The sequence below is a fragment of the Equus caballus genome, chromosome 3 (genome assembly GCF_041296265.1).
Source record: "Equus caballus isolate H_3958 breed thoroughbred chromosome 3, TB-T2T, whole genome shotgun sequence".
Taxonomy (NCBI): domain Eukaryota; kingdom Metazoa; phylum Chordata; class Mammalia; order Perissodactyla; family Equidae; genus Equus; species Equus caballus.
In genome coordinates, this window is record NC_091686.1 from 41,693,521 (window position 1) to 41,699,968 (window position 6,448).

The following is a 6,448-nucleotide window of genomic DNA, read 5'->3' on the forward strand; positions in this document are numbered from 1 at the left end:
TGCTCCAGGAAGAAAGAAAAGGAAGGGGTACTAACAAAAGACGTGTCTGAGTCTGTCCCTTTTCATCAGGAAAGCAATAGCTTTACGGGAAACCCTACCCTGTAGGCTTCTATGTACTTCTCCTTAGCCAGAACTAGGACATGTGGCCCCACCCCTGGCTGCAGGAATGCGTGGGGAGGTGAGAATTTCTACTTGGGTAGATTGACACCTCAAACAAAATTGGGTCCCTCTTCGTAAGGAGAAAGGGGTGAGTGGATATTGAAAAGGGAACTTGGAGGGTCAACTACATTTCTCATCTTATCTTTTTTCCCCCCAAATTTCCCCAGGTATTCTTAAGAGAAATTGGGGGGTGGGAGGTGGGGGGCGGGGAAGTAGAGGGAGGTGGGGGGAGGGGGAGAGAGGAAGATAATTTATATAATAAAAAGCTCAAGTTGTCAGTGTTCAGTTTGATGAGTGCTGACAACTGTATATATCTGTTACCACCACCAGAAACAAGATATAAAATATTTCTGAAACTCCAGAAATTTCCCCTGTATCTCTTTCTGGTTAGTCTTCCAACCTCCACTTAACAGTCCTTTTCTGATTTCGGCCACGATTGATTAGATTCGCCTATTCTTGAATGTCATGTCAGTGGAATCATATGATATGTATTCTTTCTGTGTCTTCTTTCACTCAACGTGTTCTTTGAGATTCGTCCATGTTGTGTGCACTGTCAAAGATCAGCAAAGCCAGATAGTAGTTAAAGTGGTAAGGACAGATTTTAATCACTAATAACTACTGCAATAAAGAAAAGACTCCAGTGTGAACTAAACCCAACTTTGATTTGTCCAGAGGGCATTTTAAAGGGAGAATGAGGGAGTAAGGAGAATAATGAGTAGAGTCAGAGAAGAGAAAAATTACACAAAGTGGGAAAGAGGGATCGGTCCATGTGAAACCATCTGAAATTGCTAACTGGAAGACTGGGGCCCTATCTTTAAGTGTTGGTTGGAACAAACAGTAAATGCTTTTGCCAGCGTTGAGTTTTCTTAGGCGGGCACTTCAAGGGGGACTAGCGTCATCCTAGGGGTGTGGCTTTGAGCTGTTAGAAGCTATCTTAGTGTTTGTTCAAGTCTTTATAGAATAAACCAAGTTTGAGGCCTGTCGAGAAGAGGGCTCAGGGGAGCCTGGCTAGAGTTTGGTCAGGGAGAGAACCTTTGTCAGTGTAAAGTAGTTTGCTCCTTTTTATGTTGTGTGAATATACTCTGATTAGTTCATCCATTCACCTGATTATGGATGAGTTGTATCCAGTTTTTGGCCATTGTGAATAGCCTGCAATGAACATTTTATATGTCTTTCATTTCTCTTGGATAAATGTCTAGGAGTGGAATTGCTTAGTCAGAAGGTGGGTATGTATTTTAATTGCCAGACTAATTTCCAAAGTGGTTTATCAGTTTACACCAGCTATATATCAAAACTGCCATTGCTTCATATCCTTGTTAACATTCGGTATTGTCAGTGTGTGTGAAATAGCATTTCATTATGGTTTTAAATTGCATTTCCCTGGCAACTAACGATGTTAAACATCTTTCTATGTGCCTGTTGGCCATTCCTGTATCTTCTTTTGTGAACTGTCTTTCCAAAACTGCGCATTTTTGATGATGTATACATGCACACGTGTATATACGTGTATGTGTTTTATTGTACATGTGTATGTATATACAAACAGGTACACAAACACACTCACAAACAGATACACATGACGTAAACAACTGAAGTGTTGGAAGAGGGGTCTAGATCAGGTGGGTAGGTAGGTTTGAAAAGCAGCAGAATGAAGTTCTCTGCAAGGTTGCACATCTTGAGGAAATTACCTTAACATCTGTCTGTAAAGCAGTGCCTTCCTTGTAGGCTTGTTAGGAGGGTTATGTGTTCCTATGTGTTAAGCGTTTAGAATAATGCTTGGCGCCTAGTGAGCACTCATGAGTGTTGATTAGAAGTAAAATGAACCAACCCAGCCTTGATCCTCATCAGCCAGCGAGCAGAGAGGGCACCTTCTCGTGCCCTGAACCCTCTGATGAAGGGATGCCTATGGGAGGCTTTTTCACACCTTTGCCATGAAATTCCCTTTGTGGCAGTTGACACCCACGCAGATGGGACAGAGTCAGTAAATCTTTCTTGGATGAATAGATAGAGGTTGGGCCAGGTCAGTGTTTCCCACGGGAGGAATGTGAGATGGTTTTAGGCGGTACACAGACTGGTATTTTAAATTTAAATAATTAGGTATTTATTACAGAATGCGTTAGGTCTGATATGCTACCAGATATCTTCTTCTGAGTATTAAAAAAAAGATAGTTGATTTCAAGACATATTAAATTGAACATGTGGTATGTGAATGTCATGAAAATTTTTAGAGTAGTAGTGGATTGAATGAAATTGAGAAAATCTTTGAGGTCTGTCTAAATCTGAGATATTTGATTCTTTGCATCTGGGTTTCAAACATGAAATTAGGACATACAAGTAGAAGGGATGTTCTCTGGGTTTTGGGAACAGAGGACTAATGGGAATGGACAGCAAACAAGATGCACAGGATCGTGGTATGGAGATAAGTAGTATTAGATTTTTGGTATCTACTTTGGACAGTCTTTATGTATATGTATATGTTCATTCTAGCAAAATTGGGAACATCCTGTATATGTAATTTTGTATTCTGCTTTGTTCGCCTGATGCGATAATTCCAGGTTCAGTATTCTTGTACAAAAATCTTTGTGTCCATTCTTGTTTCCTTAGGATAAGATCCCAGAAGTGGGGTTGTTCTGTCATTGTGTACACATGCTTTTCTGGCTTTCTGTACCTGTTGCCACGGTGCCTTGGACGTGCCTGTGCCAGTTGATTGTTCTGGCGGCGGTGTTGAGTGCCATCCTCCTCAGCCCTCTCCAGCGCCAGCTTCTGTTAAAAAATAGTTCTGTTGCCAATTTGATAGGAGAAGTACTGCTCTCTGCTTTTGCTTTCATTGTGCTTTTTAAAAAATTATTGATAGAGCTGATATGTGTGTTCATTGATCAGTTGGATTTCTTTTGTGAATTGTTCTTTTTTTTTGTCTTTTGTCCTTTTTTTCCTTCTTGGATATTAGGGGTTTTTTCTTACTAATTTACTAGTCCTTTATACTGAAAGGATGTTAATACTTTGTGGTGTGTCACAGATATTTTTCCCAGTTTAATATTTGCCTTTTATGTTTGTTACTGTTTTCTTCTTGTGAAGCAATGCTGTGTTTGATTGATTCTGTGACACATGTGTTCTTGCCTTTTAACTTTTTTGAAATCAGATGTGATTTATTCTTGATGTGTCCTGCAGTCACTGTCAGGTTGTGTTAGATTTGTCATTACCTGTGCAAGTGGACATGGTCGTTATTCCTGGTGGCAGGGCTGGACCTCTGCAACCACAGCCCCTGGATGCTTTTGTCCCCATACCATTTAAAGGCCATTTGAAGAAGGAGCACAGATCCTGATTGCTGTTTGAAAACCATCCATTGATACCTTCTGATGGGATCAAGAAAAGGTATCAAAACTTACAGAGTGAGGGGCAGCAGCTTGGAAGAAAATCTCAGAGAAAGATGATGATGGTCTTTTAAGAAATGCGGCGTCACCAACACCCTCGATGGTATGAAGGTCGCTATTGTGTGGAAACTCACAGATATCCTGAAAGTGAAAACTTAATCGACTTATTTCCCTCATCTTTTTCTTTTTGTGTGTGTACAAGAGAGAGAGATGATGGTAATCTGTTTAAAGAAGTCTAAAAGAGCTTTTTCAATAACCACAAAATTAAAATTCTAAGCGATAAGAAAAACTAATCGGCAGTGTATTTTCTTTCTTTTTTCAGTCTTACAATTGATTGCATCTTAGATATAATGAGATATGGCATGTGGTTGTTAGTGTACAAATTTTAAAAACATAGATACATTTTTAAAAAACCCAGAAATCTCAGAGATAATCATTAACATTTTGATACCAATTAGTCCTCCACTACTTCTGTATTTACAGACATACACATATGAAACTGGCAACCAGTTAGCCATTGATGATTAAGTAGCTAGGAACTAATATTCTTTTTCCTTTTTGCAATTACTGATTATAGCTTTTAGCAGTTTATCCTACCCATTGTTAACTGTGCTGTTTAGGCAGTATGCTATCTGACTCCCTCTAGGTTCCTATAGATAACATCTCCCTGGAGCCTGGGTCACCATGGTAATGGGTGTTTAAACTGTTTTTCAGGAATTAGAACCCCTTTGTCCACTCCAGGCCAGTTGAGACCACCAACTCATCAGCTGGACCCACGCAGATATCTGATAGGCGACCTTTTGATGTCAGGAGGCTAAAAACTCCATCCACACATCATGTTCACACTGCCATTTTGTGAGCATGTGTCCTCTAAAGAGGCATGAAGTCTGACTATGCATGCACACATCAACAATTACTTCACCTCTCCTCGCCTCCAGTCACTTATCTCCACATTTCAGACCACCTTGCCCCCCTGTCCCATAAATATCCTTGAGTTCCTATTTTCGGGGAAGTGGATTTGAGACTCATGCTCTCGCTTCCTCACGTGGCTGTCTTGTGATTAAACTCTCTCTCTGCTGCAATCTCGTCATCTCTGTATTTGGCTTTCCAGGTGGCAGGCAAAAGTGAGCCTGGCACGGTAACACACCTATTTGTGGCACATACGCTACATGTATTTTTGGTCTTCGCTTTTTCTCTGAAAAGCGTATCTTGACCATCTTGCCATGTCCAGTTCTTTTAGTTTATGTTTTCAAGATTGGTTAGTATTTCATTGCGTGGATGCACTGTGATTTGCTAAGCTAATCGCCACTTGATGGCCTGTAAGTCCTGAAACATGCTCATTCACCTCAGAACTCCCATGAGCAGTGCCCAGCAGCACTCTCTTCCTTACTCTTTCCCACAGTGTGTTGTAAATCTTTTTATCTTGGCCAATCTCATAGGCAAATCAGTGAGGTCCTTTTTCCTCGAGACAGGGGAACCACTGTCAGTCATCTTGATTTGAAGATCAGAAAGAAACACGTGTTAGAAACACCAGGAAGCAGGAATTGTGGGAGCTAGGATCAGATGTACTTGTGTTCCGTCCTGTTGCATCTCCCCACCTTTTGTGCTGCGCATCACTGACCACGTCCAGTGTGCTGTTGAGATCAGTCCCAGGCTCCTGCCAGGCCCTCTGTGACCTCAGCTGGCTTCTCTCTCTAGAGTCCTCTCTGGTTTCTCCTGTTTTCTACTGTTCTCCAGCCCCCATGCCTACTTTCTGATACTAGAACGCTCCCAGTCCATTCCCACCCCGCAGCGTTTCTATCTGCTGTTCCTCCCGTCTGGAATGCCTTTTGCACAGCTGACTTTGTCCAATTCCCTAGGACTCAACTCAGCATCCCCTTTTCAGAGAGGCCTTCCCTTTCACCTTCTCTAAAGTAGGTCCCTCTATCCTCCATACTGTTGAATCCTTCATTTGTTATAATCTCTTATTTATGTTTGTCTCTGTCCCTTCTCTGTCTTGTCACCACTGTATCCCCAATGCCTCGCACTTAGCAGACACTCAATAAATGTTGCTTGACTGAATCAATAGTATTTAATTGACTGATAATACAGAACTGAGAGGAATAGAAACTGCTCCTTGTTATCCAAGAGGCAATAATAAGTCTAGGAAGGAGCGCTTAGAGGGAGGCAAATTGACCAGCTTTTCAGCAGTTGCTTAGCAGTGGAGTGAGTGCCTTCTTTGTGGGGAGTAGTCAAGCAGTGGCTTAATACTGTTGAAAGCATTCTTGCGCTGGATATTGGAGTTGACTAGATCATTTCTAAGTCTGCTTCCTACCCTTAACCTGTTTGGTTTGTGTTCTCATCACTGCTCTACCACTCCTGCCTCAACTGCAGGTATGGCTTTTACCGCCAGATGGCACCAGAGGATTCCTTTGAAATCAGTGTTCATCACATGGCCACCAACAGTGAGAAAACACATTTCATTGCACTTAGACCCCCAACACGTGCTTGAAACAAAAGCTTCACAAAACAGTCTTAACCCTTACTATGTGTAATGCATGCTTATATTTTCCGTTTTACTTTGTTTTTTTAAATGCAGACTTGCATAGTATTCAACTGATTTCATATTAAAACAGCTCACTGTTTGAAAAGCACTCTTTTAGATAACTGAGCAGGTTTACTCTGTAAAACTTGTGGGTCTGCTGTTTTCCTTGGACATCTGGGCTTATAGCAAATTGTGTCCTTTAGTGAGTCTTTGTGTGTTTCTGTGCTGAGTTGTTGCATCGAGTAGCTGAACATGTGCTTCCTTAGGAGTGTCTATGGATGTACAAATATGGATGGAGAGACTGTGGGGGACATGTTTGTAGGGAAGTCAGCACCTGTTGCAGTCAAGGCAGCAGCAAGCCTTGTGAGTAGATAGAAAGAAAAGATATAGTATC